We start from the raw sequence: 13,712 nt of genomic DNA on the forward strand, positions 1-13,712 counted from the left end.
ACAGTTTTCAGCCGCAGAAAAATCCAGAAGTGCCTCTTAGTTGACTATGTAGAGTTTCATCAACAGAAGACAAGTTACTCACCCAAGAATTGATTTCGGGTTTTGCTCTCTCCTTCTCTCCCACCACCCCCCATCCATGCCTGAGGTTCTAGCACATTCCATCAACCCAAACTTCTTCCAGGGACTCACCTAAGTGAATTCACGGTCAAAGTGTCTTTCGTTATTCAACCATGTTTTTGAGGACCGTGTTTGGTGAATTCCCTGCGGAGCAGAGTAAAGACACTGGTACTTGTCTTTGGAGTCAACACCAAAATAAATAACCACAGTGAATGTTTTGGGCTCCGTGGCGGGCTTGGAAGGGTTCCTTCAAACTAAGTTCCACCAAACCTGTGATTTTATAAAGGAGAACATTGAAGGTCTGCACCCTGGCAATTGATGGGACCATATTTACAGGAACCTGCTGGCCCAGGGCAGTTTGGGGAGAGCTTCAAGATCCAAATCTCTTCTGCATGTTGTGGTCCATGAAATGACTGTTTTGAAACACCCACTTCCCCTCCCACACATTCCGAGGTACTCACACAACCCCCGGTCCCACGAGGGCTACACTGGTTTCGACAGTGGAACAGAAAGAAGCAGAAGGGCTAGTGCCACCTCCAAGGGGGGGAACTTTCAAAGCCATCCTATGGTCTAGAACCTTCTTTCCCTCTTTCAGCACGGTTTTACATCAAGGCGACTTCTTCATCCTGATCCTGGGAGTAGGGAAGAGAATAACTGAGACAGAGATAACAGGAAGAGTAAAGTAAAGTAAAGTAAAGGCCCTCCCGTTGATCGTCGATTTGCTCGAGCGGGCCCAGTAACGTCTCCATTGGAGACTTTGTTGTTACTGTGTCTGGAGCGATAGCACAGCGGTAGGGCGTTTGCCTTGCATGCAGCCAACATGGCCGACCCGAGTTCCATTCCTCCGCCCCTCTCGGAGAGCCCGGCAAGCTACCGAGAGTATCTCGCCCGCATGGCAGAGCCTGGCAAGCTCCCCGTGATGTATTCGATATGCCAGACACAGTAACAACAGGAAGAGAGAAAGGGAAAAAAAATAACATTGACAGAGAGCTTTGGGGGATGTTTGTTAGTACAGCATCACACAGTCTGAGCCGACGGACACAACATGGGAATTTCGGCCGTATTGCTTCTTTGAATCCAGATTGTGAACTAGCTTCCCATTAAACTGCCTCTTCTTTGGTTTTGCTCCTTTGTTTCCTTGATTGTTTGGGTCACACCCAGATGCGTTGAGACTGACTCCTGGCTCTGTACCCGCGTGAGCTTAGACTAGATGTGTCACTCCTGGCTGTACTCGGGGGACTAAGGACTGAAGAACTACAGGCAGTGGGCAAGTCTAGCGTCCCACCCATGGACTTGTACTTGTACCCACTGGACTTGTACTTTCGCCTTGAGGAGAATCCTCACCTATGTCATGACCCTGATCTCTTGTACTCAGATCCAAAGTGGATTCATGGAAGACACAGTCATATGCTTAGCTCCCAGGCTCCAGGGGGATGATCTTGCCTCTCCAGGTCCAGGTGTAGGAGGGTATCCCGGGGATTGTCTGGATCCCACTGCCTGGTGGTCCTCAGATGCCTGTGTCCTTCCAAGGACTTTTATTTGACTCAGTTTCAGAAACATCAGCATCACTGTAATGAAAAGGAGACCGTCTCTAGGGGGAAAACAAAACAAAACAAAACAAAACAGGAAGGTGAGCTTTTGCTCCTTGGTAATTTGAGATGGTTTCAACCCAAGTGACATGTGCCTACAGGCAGAAATCAGGAAAACACTCCAAGACACCGGAACTGGGTGCATTTGTAAATCAGTCCAAGGCAACATTGCACAAAGCATATTCGACAGAGGAAATCCAGACCAACTTCTTTGAGGAGGTGACCTTTTCAACTGGCCTTTAAAGAAGGAGGAATTCAGCATTTAGAAATTTTAGGAAAGGACCATCTGTGGCACAGGTGCATGGAGACCAGGTATTCTAAGGCAAGGAGGTCCAGAAACTTCCAGAAAATGTCTTACCTCTTTCAGAACAAACCCTTTCGTGCAAAGAATTAGAATTACTAGATTAGGACAAGAATGCTTTTTTGTGTGTGTGTTTTATTTAAATGAAACAGGAGATTCTGAAATCTTATCTCTTGGGGCATCTTTATTCCAAGATTTCTTGATGGTTTGATTTTTCTCCTTCCTTTTCATGGAGGGGTGGGGGAGGGAATTGGGATCACACTTGATAGTGTTCAGAGATTATTCCTGGTTCTGTGCTCAGGAGTGATCCCTGGAGGTGCTCAGGGACCCTATATAGTGATGAAGATGGGACTGGGGTTGGCCGGTGACTGGTAGGCCCAGAGGCCCTGTGCTCCCTCTAGCCCGTCACCTCTCTCGTCCTTTCCTTCCTGTGTTGTCTATTCTGAACGTGGAGCCTGTTCAGAGCGAGAGCTGTGTTTGGCAGAGCTGTTTACCCTAAACTGAGCACAGCCCCTGACACAAAGAAGCTTGCCGCAAACCCTTATTGAAGAACAAATAAACAAAAATCGTCAGCCTCCCCCTGTTCTGACTTCTATGTGGAAGGGAAGGAAGCTTCTCCTGTCTAACATCTAGGAAAGTCCGACATTTATAAGAACCTTCTCTGCACGGCCAGCCAAATGCCTTCTTTCCTTGAAGAGTTGACAGCTCAGCTGTCTGTCTGTCTGTCTGTCTGATGGAGAGGTAGGCCCTCCTCCTCACATTTGTTTGTGCCGAAGTTTGTTGATGCTGTTGAATTGGAAAGAGGCACTCTTGGGGCGTCCTTTGATCAAGAACCCTTTGCTTTATACCCGATGCGTCTGGAAACCTTATTTCTGACTGTTTCATCTTGCCTGTGCTCTTGCTAATGTCTGCGTAGGTTTCTTTTTATTTTGGGAGGCGGGAGGGTGAATTTCTTTTCTTTTCGCCAACGATGCTCAGAGAACCCAGGACCATTCTCAAGTGCTCCTCAGAGGGGCCCTGGGACCATTCCCAGAGAAACTCTGCAGAGCGGCCGAAATGCTTAATTGCTTGGTACCATAATGTGGCACTGCTGGGGCCTCCTGGGAGCCCCAGGGCTGCACCCATCAGTGCCTGGGGGGCATGTGTACCAGGGTGGCGCTCCCTAATCCCTCAGGATGGTTTCCTTGCATGCTGGATTCAGGCAGTTTTGATCTTTAGCAACAAGAATTCTTTGGAACTTAGTTCCTCGGGAGAAGGATATGATTTTCTTCCTTTCCTCTGTGTGTGTGTGTGTGTGTGTGTGTGTGTGCGCGCGCGCGCGCACGCTTGTGTGTATCTATAATCCCTGGTAGTGCTTGACAAGGCATATAAGTATCTACCAAGCAGTTCTCAGGATGCCAGAAGGGTCCTCTGAAAAAAATTCAGCCAACTAGGCCAGTAATTCCAAGGGTCTCAGGATGTAATGCATCTCAGGCCCAGTGACGCTAGAGATTACCCAGGCAAGCTCGCTGGTGATGGGGGAACCCAGGATCTTATAGGGGCGCTAATCCAGGACCTTCAGGGCTATACTGAGGGGTACATAGGGGACCACGTGAAATGAGCTGGGAATTCATCCCTAGTCAGGCACATGCAACATATGTGTTTAACCCCCGCGCTCTCTCTCCAGCCCCTCTCATGGAGTTTTTCTCAGAGAAAACTTATTTATTAGCACCAAAGAGCCAGAGTGGTTTCCAGAAACAAAATAAACACCATTGCATGCAGTATATTAAAAAAAAATACCATGCATATCACTGTTGCAGATTTCCTGCCTTTTGTTTTTACACAGAAGTGGGGTGGCACCATCACAGGAGCTTAAAAGTCGTGCCGGGTTCTAAAATAACATGATTATGCAGTGAAAGACAGTAGAGGGGAAATGGGTCTTAGGATTTCCAAACCTCTTTTTTTTTCACCATGAGGGAGCTAATCTAGGGTCTCACACATACACAGCATGCACTCGGCCACTGAGCTACCTCCTCGGGCACTGGACGGTGGATTTGGGCGTCTGGAGAGGGCACTTACATCCTTGTGGGCCCTGCATCATGCCGGGAAGGGGTGGGGGGAATGAGACACTCAGGCTTTTCCACAAGGCCTGAGGGAGACGCTTTCAGCACTTGGGTGAGAAGGTGGGCATAGAGCAGATGTTCCTTAATGATTTGTTTCCTTCTTTTCCCCCCTCATCAATACTTAGGATTTAGCGAGTGCTGTGCCATGGTAACTGATTACTGTTTTGATTCTGATCTTTGCTGGTAAATGGGCCCTATTTATCAAGTTCCTCCGGGGCGCAGAACTGTGTGCTCTTGGCTGCTGTGGCTCTGAGCTTCTGCAGGGTCTCTCCCAGCCCCCTAACACCCCCTTACTTCCCCCCTGACATTCAGACCCAATCTGCAGCCTCTTCCGAGGTTGTGGCTCACGGCCTCCTTCCATTTAGCAGTTGACTCTGAATTTAAATTTGTCACCGATTTTCCTTTCGAGGGAATGAGCGAGAAAATGAATTTAATTTAGTAGAAAAAAATAAACAGTTCCGAGCGCTGGCAAGGTCTGGGGTGTTTTAAGAACTGTTATCATTAATCAGTCAAGCGTGTTTACCCAGAGGCCCGGGATGGCTGGGGCGCTGAACCGTTGTGGCCCCAGCCCTGGTGACGGTGGTGCCAAAGTCCCGCCTAAGGGCTGCATGACCCCCAGCATCCGTCCCTGCCGTGGTCAGCTTGCCAGGACCACCAGGTGACATAATACAGTAGTTTGGAGCCCGGGAAAGCACTCTAAACTCTCAGGACTCTCATGTCCTGGGCTGGGGGCCCAGACCTTCCCATGGTACCTGCATTACTTTGGGATGCTTGGCTTTTCCTGGTAACTGTGTGGAGGTTGAGCACCTTCTGCCTTTGTTCTCTTCATTCCTGTGGCAAACTGAGAGCCAAGCTGGGTCGAATCCTGAAGGAGTTTGTTCTCCTGAGTGAAGGAGTTCACTGCATCCTTGGAAGCATCGTCATGGGCCTCCAAGGAGAAATTGATTTCATAGATAAGATTGAGAATGGGCAGAAGTAGAGTCTGGGCGGGACCTCTGGATTTGGCCGTATGACACAACATACACCTGTCTCTTAATGTCTCTTTGGTCAATGAGACAGAGGTGCTGAGAAGTGACACCACGGAGTCCCAACTGGGTTTGTGGAGTTCAGTCCCGACACATAGCCCCATGGACACCCCCCTTTCAGCACACATCCCAACTGCCGAAGGGCACCAGGCCCTAGTGGGTAGTTTGGAGAAGTTTAGCTGAGTCTTGAGGGGGAAAAGTGCTTTAAGCTAGAGAATGTTGAAGGGAGAAACATGGGGTTTCCAAGGAGGCAGGACAGGAAGAGACTTGGGCCATAATTAATGGAGCTGGAAAAGCAAATGGTGGAAGAGTGGAGAAGGAGAGAAGGACTTTTTCTGCTAATTTGAATCAGTTTTGTAAGGAGTTGATGTATGAAACAAACTGTAGGTGCCTTAACTGGTTGCAAGGATAGAACAGGATTCTAAGGCCACAGAGAATCTTGTGATCTTTGTAGAAAAGACAATTCAAAATGAAAGAATGAACTGGCTTCTGTCATGATGTGCTGCGGATATCATACGCTGTCTTCAGTAAATTGTAGGAAGGATTTGTGTTCTTTCGTCATTTCGAGGGATAAGTTAAGGAAGTGATGCACTAGAGATTCAGCAGAAACAAAATTGTCTTACTACACTGATATGCTGCACAGCAGAGCCTGGCAAGCTCCCCGTGGCATATTCGATATGCCAAAAACAGTCACAACAAGTCTCACAATGGAGATGTTACTGGTGCCCGCTCGAGCAAATCGATGAACAACTGGAGGACAGTGCTACAGTGAAGTGAGACACTGATATCAGATGAAGGGAAAGACATGCATTTGGGAGGAAAGGGGCAGGCTAGAAGTGGAGCCTCTTGGGGACTTGAAAAGTCACAGTTCTTGCAATATTGCAAACCTCAAAGTCCTCTTCCTCCAGAGCTTCAGTGCAGCCACCCCTAGGACACACTAGAGGGCGTCCACAAGGCCTTTGAAGAAATGGTTTGCAGAAGCTCAGAAATCACATTTCTCCAGAATGAAACCTGGCAGGAAACTGAAACCAATTTTGCATGGGTGCAATTATTGCTGACCTGCGGTTCCCTGGTCTCGAAGTGGAAGACTGAGCGGTAAATATCCGAAGAACTGAGGCTGGAGGTGGGAAGTTTCCTCCTTCTTTGAGTATTGCTCTGGGTCAAGGCATATCTGCTAAAACGCATTTTTGTTGTTGTAGAAAAAAGTACTGGAGATGAAACATTTTCAGCTTTTGCAGAGGGAACGAAGTTTCCCCCCATAATTGTAGTGGTTCAAAAACATGAAACCAAAGCACCAAATGAGGTAATGACATACTTGGAAAAAAAACCCTTCTGTCCTATTCTGTCCTTCGCCAGCGTAATGAAGAAACCAAAATATAGAGTCTGTGCCTGTCCTTTCTTTGTGGATTTAAAGCTAAGGAGATCCCCTTCCTTTCTAACCAGCGTACTGCCTGGTTTTAAACACCCAGAAGGTTACCAGCCAAGGAATGCATTTTCCCCTTCTCGAGATTTTCCCGTGGTTCCTTATTATCGTCTGTAGACTATACTGCGGTTCTGTTTTGCTCTGCCAGCGGTTTCCAGGCCTCTGGGCTTCCTCCACAGCTGTGGGCATTTCTCTTGGAAAACCACGGGTCAGTGTCACACCGCAGATCCCATCCTGACAATTAGAATCTCAGCCACTGTCCCATGGGGTTTTCAGCATCCCCACCAACGGTGCAGGGGGGCCCCGCCAGACCACTCTCCGGCCTGCAGAGGTGACCCTAGGGTCTGTAGGTGCAAGGAGGGACCAACCGAATGAACACAAGAGACATAATGCAGTTTAGAAGCAGAGAGAAAAAGGGACAGGACAGAGCAGACAGGACAGCAGACAGGATAGGACAGGACAGGACTTTATTCAGGGCAGCAGGGGTATTATATACTTTGCGAGCAGGAAACTATGCTTACATCACAGAAGGCAATTACATCACTAGGTCACATCATATATGGTTAGGAGAGTGACAAAGACTACATGTTTCATATGCTTGGTTAGTCGGTGTCAGTTACTTCTTGTATTCTTGGGCTAACTGTGACAAATGCTTTCTTTTAGATAACCATACATAGCTCAGGATATGCATAGGCTGTGGTCAGAGCAGATGCAGTACCAGATTTACGCAAGTCAGGACCCGCTTGTTCAGGGTCACGTAGGCCAAGATAACCATACATAGCACAGGCACGTAGGCCCTTGGTCAGTTAAAGGGCCAGCTTCCCACACAATGGCATACTTTGAATCCAGATTCTGGTTGTGGCTCCCATCTTGATGTCAGTGGACCCCATGGGTGGTTCATGTGAAGCGGGGAGGAGAGACACGGTCACTTTTCCCCCCTCCGCCTCTGCCACCCGGATCCCAGGGTTACTGGGTTCTTGTCTCACCTCGCAGAGAATTTCAGGAGTAGACACGCAGTGGAGTGAAACAGATTTTATTTGTAGGTTTTGTAGGGAAGAAGGAAGAGAAAGTGGGAGCGAGTGGAGAGTAACAGGCTCAAGAGAGAAGCCGGACTTCTCCAAGGGTGGAGAGAGCCCCTACACACACCCCAGCATTAGACAGGAAAGCATGAAAGTCCACATCTCAAGAGGGGAGATGCGGGCGCCATGTGCTTGGGAGTCACATGTGCTCAGGCAGCATATGCACACCCTTCCGTTGTTCAAGGTGGCCTGTATAGGGTTTCTCCAACCTGCCCCCATGTGGGGCTTCTACCTCGATAGGAGTCCATTGCTAAGGGGGCAGAATTGGGTGCGGCCTTTGAAACTTCTTTTGTTGGCCTTTGGTCCTGCTGGATCTTCTCTGGAGGATGGGTCCAGCCTTCCCCTATCTGGGCTAGCTGAAGGTTAGTTGGGTTAAGGAAGGAATTGAGGGTTCTCAGTAATTTTCTTCAGGCCCTTTCTGTAGGGAGGGGTCCAGTCTCCTCAGGGTCTGCTGCTGGAGAAGGTTTTATCTGGTCTTGCTTCCTGGATCTACAGGGTAGGTCAGCTTAGGACTGGTGGAATTGTTACTTCTAGATGTTTCATTGCCATCATGTGTGTGCGTGTGTGAGGTGGGCTTCCCTAACCTACCTGCCTGCATGAATCTGACACCGGAAACAAGGGTGGTTTCTCTCAGGGGGTGGGGGTGGGGGGCTGGGTCAGCCTTATTCAGCTTTACCTCAAATTGCTGTGTATCCCTGTCCATGCAGACTCCTCACAGACTCGGCTCATGGATGGAGATTAATGAGAAGGATCTGGTCTTCCCTCTGTGCCTTCCCTCTTTGCTAGACAAAACCGAGATTCTGGGGCCACCTGCCAAAGGTTCTGATTGGGTAGGTCTCAAAGAGGTGTTGAAGGAGAAAAGATTCCGATTAAAGGTGGTGAAGAAGACTTTGCTCAAAGGACTAAGCCAAGAGGGTTTTGTAGAGAGGCAGAGAGAAGGCACTCAACGTGGAGTCCCAGAGAAAAATGTGAGAATTGTACCAGGCAAAATAATGGGAGCAAGGATTTATGGGTGAAAACTCCAGAGGAAACATCAAGGGTAAAGAAAGATTCTGGTCAGCACAACAAAATGGGATCCTTGTTTTTCAAATTTTTTTTTTTTGCTTTTTGGGTCACACCCAGGGATGCACAGGGGTTACTCCTGGTTCATGCACTCAGGAATTACTCCTGGCGGTGCTCAGGGGACCATATGGGATGCTGGGAATCTAACCTAGGTCGGCTGCATGCAAGGCAAACGCCCTACCCGCTGTGCTATTGCTCCAGCCCGTTTTCTATATATTTAAAATATAGCTTAATATGGATACAGCGATATTTAAGCTTACAGTGTTGATGTGCAGTTTTTATACACCATCACCACAAAAGTGCCCAGCCCCTATCCTGTCTCTGGTCCCATCTTCATTCCCCGCTTTCCTCCATGATTTGTTAATTAATTTTGTGATCTAGGGCCTAGCGTTTGTCATTGTTCAACACTGTCTTTTTTTGTGTGTTTTGTCTCTATAACCTACAGATGAATGAGAATTTCTGGTATTCTTTTTCTCCCTCTGACTTCTTTGCATAGCTCGACAGCCTTCAGTTCATCCACGTGGCATACAAGGTGCATGTTTCCACCCTTTTTAATAGCTGCGTAGTATTCTGTTGTGTATATGTACTGCAATGTCTTTATCTTGGCACCTGTCATTGGACATTTGGTTTGTTTCCGTCTCTGGCTATTGTTCTAAGTGCTACAGTGAGTGGAATTCTTTTGGAAAGCATTCTAGCACCATCACACTTTATCTGGGGGCTTCCGGAGGACAGAGAACCCCATTTGTTACTAAGAGTGACCAGATACTGAGAGGGGGAGATTTTACCAATGCCAATCTCACAGGACTTCTGACTAAAATTGCACCACAAGAGAAGACAATGGAGGCCTGAGCATCAGGACCGGGTCAAGGAGAGAGACCAGGAAGCCAGAATAGAGTTTGGGTCTGGAGAGGCTCTTGATCAAAGCTGAAAACCAGGTGATGTCGTTGGTAGTGATGAGAAAACGAAGCTGTGTGAGCCGCAGGGATGGAACGACTCTGGGTTCCCTTAGCGAGAGGCTGGTGAGGCTGCCAAGTGTGTGTAAGCAGAACTGGGAACGTTGGGTGCTCTCTTGGTGAGTCCACGGATGGCAGGGGGTAGCCTGGCTGGAGGCATCACGGAGCAACATACAACCACGACGTGAGAGGGGTCAGTGGGAGGGGACCCACAGGCCGAAGAGAGGACGGCATGAGGACAGAAGACATCCGCAGGAGATGGGAGATGTTGCTCACTCATCCTTTATGCTAGTCAGACCACGCTGGTGTTTAAGACTTTTTTATTCCTGAGGCAGCTAAACAAAGGAACTCTTTGTCTCAACAGTATCATCGAAGGGAAGTGCTAATCTTCCCATTTGCTTATTTGGGGTGGGGTGGGGGTGGGGGGTTCTATCCAAGCAGTGCTCAAGGCTTTGGGGCCACTCCCAGTAAAACTCTATCAGCTGAGTTAGATGGTTCAGCGCCAGGCCCCTGGGATGCAGTTACTTCCGTTACACGACAGTCCTCCAGAGGTGCTCAGCCACTTCTGGGGCCAGACTCCGACACAGAACACTCAGTATCACTCCAAAGCAGAGTGCCAAATTCACACGAAGTTCTCAAATACACTGCTCCGGCCAACGGAGGTTGGACTCAGCCTTCACGTTTCCTTCCACGGGGAAGGGGAAGGTTGTGCTCTCAGCTCGCGGGAAGACTGAGTTCTCACAGCTTTCCTGCACCAGCAGGCCTTTCGTGGCCAAGCCCTGCATGGTGGTGCCAGAATCCGTTCTCCATCAGACAGCTTTGAGGGCCTGCTTCCCCCGACTTTTATATTCTTGTGGACAATGGTGCCGGTGGTGTTCTTTGGCAGTTGTCCCTAATTTGATGCCAGGTGACACTCTGTGGACCATCTAGAGCTCTTCAACCAGTATTTTTCTTTCTCTCTCTCAATATTTTTTGGGTCACACCCAGTGATGCACAGGGGTTACTTCTGGCTCTGCACTCAGGAATTACTCCTGGTGGTACGTGGGGGACCATATGGGGTGCTGGGACTCCAACTCGGCTTGGTCGCATTTAAGGCAAATGCCCTACCAGCTGTGCTATCGCTCCAGCCTCTCTTTTTCTCTTTTTATTATTTATATTATTATTACTATTATTATTATTATTTGCTTTTTGGGTCACATCCAGCAATGCTCAGGGGTTACTCCTGGCTCATGCGCTCAGGAATTACTCCTGGCGGTGCTGGGGGACCATATGGGATGCTGGGAATCGAACCCTGGTCGGCCATGTTGGCTGAGTGCAAGGCAAACGTCCTACCCACTGTGCTATTGCTCTAGCCCCTCTCTTTTTATTTAATTTGACGTTTGACTTTCCTGTTCACTTCATTTCTTGAGTGGTCTTTTTTCCTTCTTTCTTTTTTTTAGTGTTCTGCTTATTTGGGGCATTTCTTTTCAGTTTATTTTAAAATATATTTTTGCGGGGAGAAGAGTCTTGGGGCCATATCTAATGGTGCTCAGGGATTATATTCCTGCTTCTGTGCTCAGGGATCACTCCTGATAGTAACTGGGAACAATATGCAGTACCAGGAATCCAACTGATGCCAATAATGTGCAAGACAAACACCTCAACCCCTGTTATTACCTCTCTGGCCCCTAGAACAAAATGAAAAGGGTAAACTCTTTAAACCTTAATTCATAGGTTTAAATTTGTACTAGAATAGAACTAAATGGATTGGAAACACCTAGCTTAGAATTCTATAGCCCTTCTTGTAGAGCTGTAGAGTAAGTGGTGAGTATACTAGCTTTTTTAATTTGTCATTTTTGAATCATGAGTAAGCATGATATGCTTGATACCTAGTAAATTGCATGGATGATGATTATAAGGTATGAGTCTTTATCAGAGATGATAAGGTGATTTGTTGATGGTGAAGGGAAAAGCAGTTGATGCTCAAGAAATTAGATTTAGGTTTTAATTATAATTAGAAATGGGTCTTCTCGTGTGTATCTTTGATTGTGTGGGGATGCATCTCAGTTAATGCCATTTTTTAGGTGAGAAGGTTGAAAACTGTATCTTAGCACAATCTTGCCAGACAGACTGTCAATCTCAGACAGAAATGTTAGAGATTTGACCAGACATCTGAACAGAGGTGTTGTCAGGGATTAGAGAACAAACTCACCTTGTGGCTGAAAATAAGGTCTGAGGACATGAATATTGCATTTGCTCTTGCTTTTCAGGAAGTATAGATTGAGAAGTAATTGCTTTGTTGGTCTCTGTTCCAGTAATCACTTAAAATTTTTGCTCCAAAGCAGTTAGGCATGTCTCATCTTCTGTAGCACTGAGGGCATTTCGTTCTTCGTTTCCAAAAATAAGGTGACTCCTATTTTGATTCTTGTCTGTCTTCCTGTAGCATCTGGTTAACCCGCGTCTCTGCCCTATCCTCTTATTTTCTTCCTAAATATTTTTCTCCATTCTTTTCCTAATACTTCCCGTGCTCGAATGTTTGGATCGGTTTTCTGAAACTCTTCCCTCTTTATAAACATCTTGCTTTTCTCTTTAGCTCTTTGGCCGAGGGCTTTATGGAAAGGGAGGGAATAGAACTGTCACATAAAAATAGAATGAGTTGTGAAAGCAGGCAGTTCCCATCTCTCCCAAGACAGGCAAATCTTTAAATGACCTCCCTGGGAGAAGAGAGCCTCGGGCTTATTTCAATTTTATAGCACAAGGCTCAGGATATTGAATGAAATGCAGTTATGACACGGTTGAAAATGAAATGCATTTCAGAGTGTCTTTAAATGGCCAACCAAGCCAAGATGAATCCCCCCTCCCCCATATTCAGGATTATTCACTTTTCTATTTCTCTTTGCCAGTGATTCACCATGGATCTTCCATAAAACTTGTGCGAAATGAAACACAGTGCCCTTCCTGTATTCAAAGGCGTCCTGTTCATCCATTCAAAGCTATTGTCATTTTTCTTGTCAAAGATGTCATTGTTGGAGTGAGCACATATAAACTTTCTCTCCTGCTGAGCGGATCACGTGGGATAATGCTTATTTTATTTTTTTTTCCTATAAGAATAAAACTGCAATCTTTCAACAGAACATGTTGATCACGCCATCTGGCACATCATTTCTATGCTTAAATTAAGCTGAGAAATCAATTCGGTGCTGAAAGATATTATCCGTTTAACATTTTTTCACCTCCAAAGCAATTTGAGAAAGCAGGGCAAAAAAAAAATAAGTTGTTTTCATTTCTAAGGATGTGATTTATATAGGTCTTGAATATTTTCTTCCAGAGGAAAATTATAATTTATAAGTGGATAGCGCTGATCTTCTGGGACTTCTCGTCCTGGAGTTGCCAAATAACAGTTTCTAGACTGCATTACAGGAAGCTGCCTGGGAGAATCAGGTGGTGGCCAGTTGGCTAGCAACAGGAGTTAATGGATGGTGCAATTAACAGCAGAAAGACCTGCTGGAAGGAATGCACATTTTGCTCAGGTTTTTCCTCAGTAAGCAATTTGTGAGCGCAGCTTGTTGCAAAGAGCAAAGGCACAAATAAAAGGTTGCACTAACCTTGCAGAATTAAACAAGGAATGAGAACGTGGCTCCTTTATACCAAGCCATTCTGCAGGATCGCTTCCTCAGCGACTCTCTTCCACTGAGCACTGTGTTGCTTACCCCAATCCTTTAGCACTTCCCAGTGCTTGGCTTAAGCCATGTTCATGTTTCCTTTAAATCAATGTTTGCATTCTAAGTTATTGTCATTTTTGAGGGGGGAGCATACTCAGGGTGCTTGGGGCTTCTTCCTGGTCCTGGGCTCAGGGGTCACTCCTGGTGGAGCTTGGGGGACTATCTGGGGAGACCGGCGATCCAATTCAGGTTGTCCGCGTGCAAGGCAAGCACCTTACCCGCTGGACTATCCTCTACCCCTTAAGTTATTGTCATTGTTACAGTCGTTGGAAAATAACAAGCAAAGAGCTTTAAATCAAAGATTTAGAGATTCAGGTAAAGGTAAAGGTAAAGGCCCTCCCGTTGATCGTCGATTTGCTC

This window comes from Sorex fumeus, unplaced genomic scaffold (assembly GCF_029834395.1).
Source record: "Sorex fumeus unplaced genomic scaffold, SorFum_2.1 ptg000175l, whole genome shotgun sequence".
NCBI classification, from domain to species: domain Eukaryota; kingdom Metazoa; phylum Chordata; class Mammalia; order Eulipotyphla; family Soricidae; genus Sorex; species Sorex fumeus.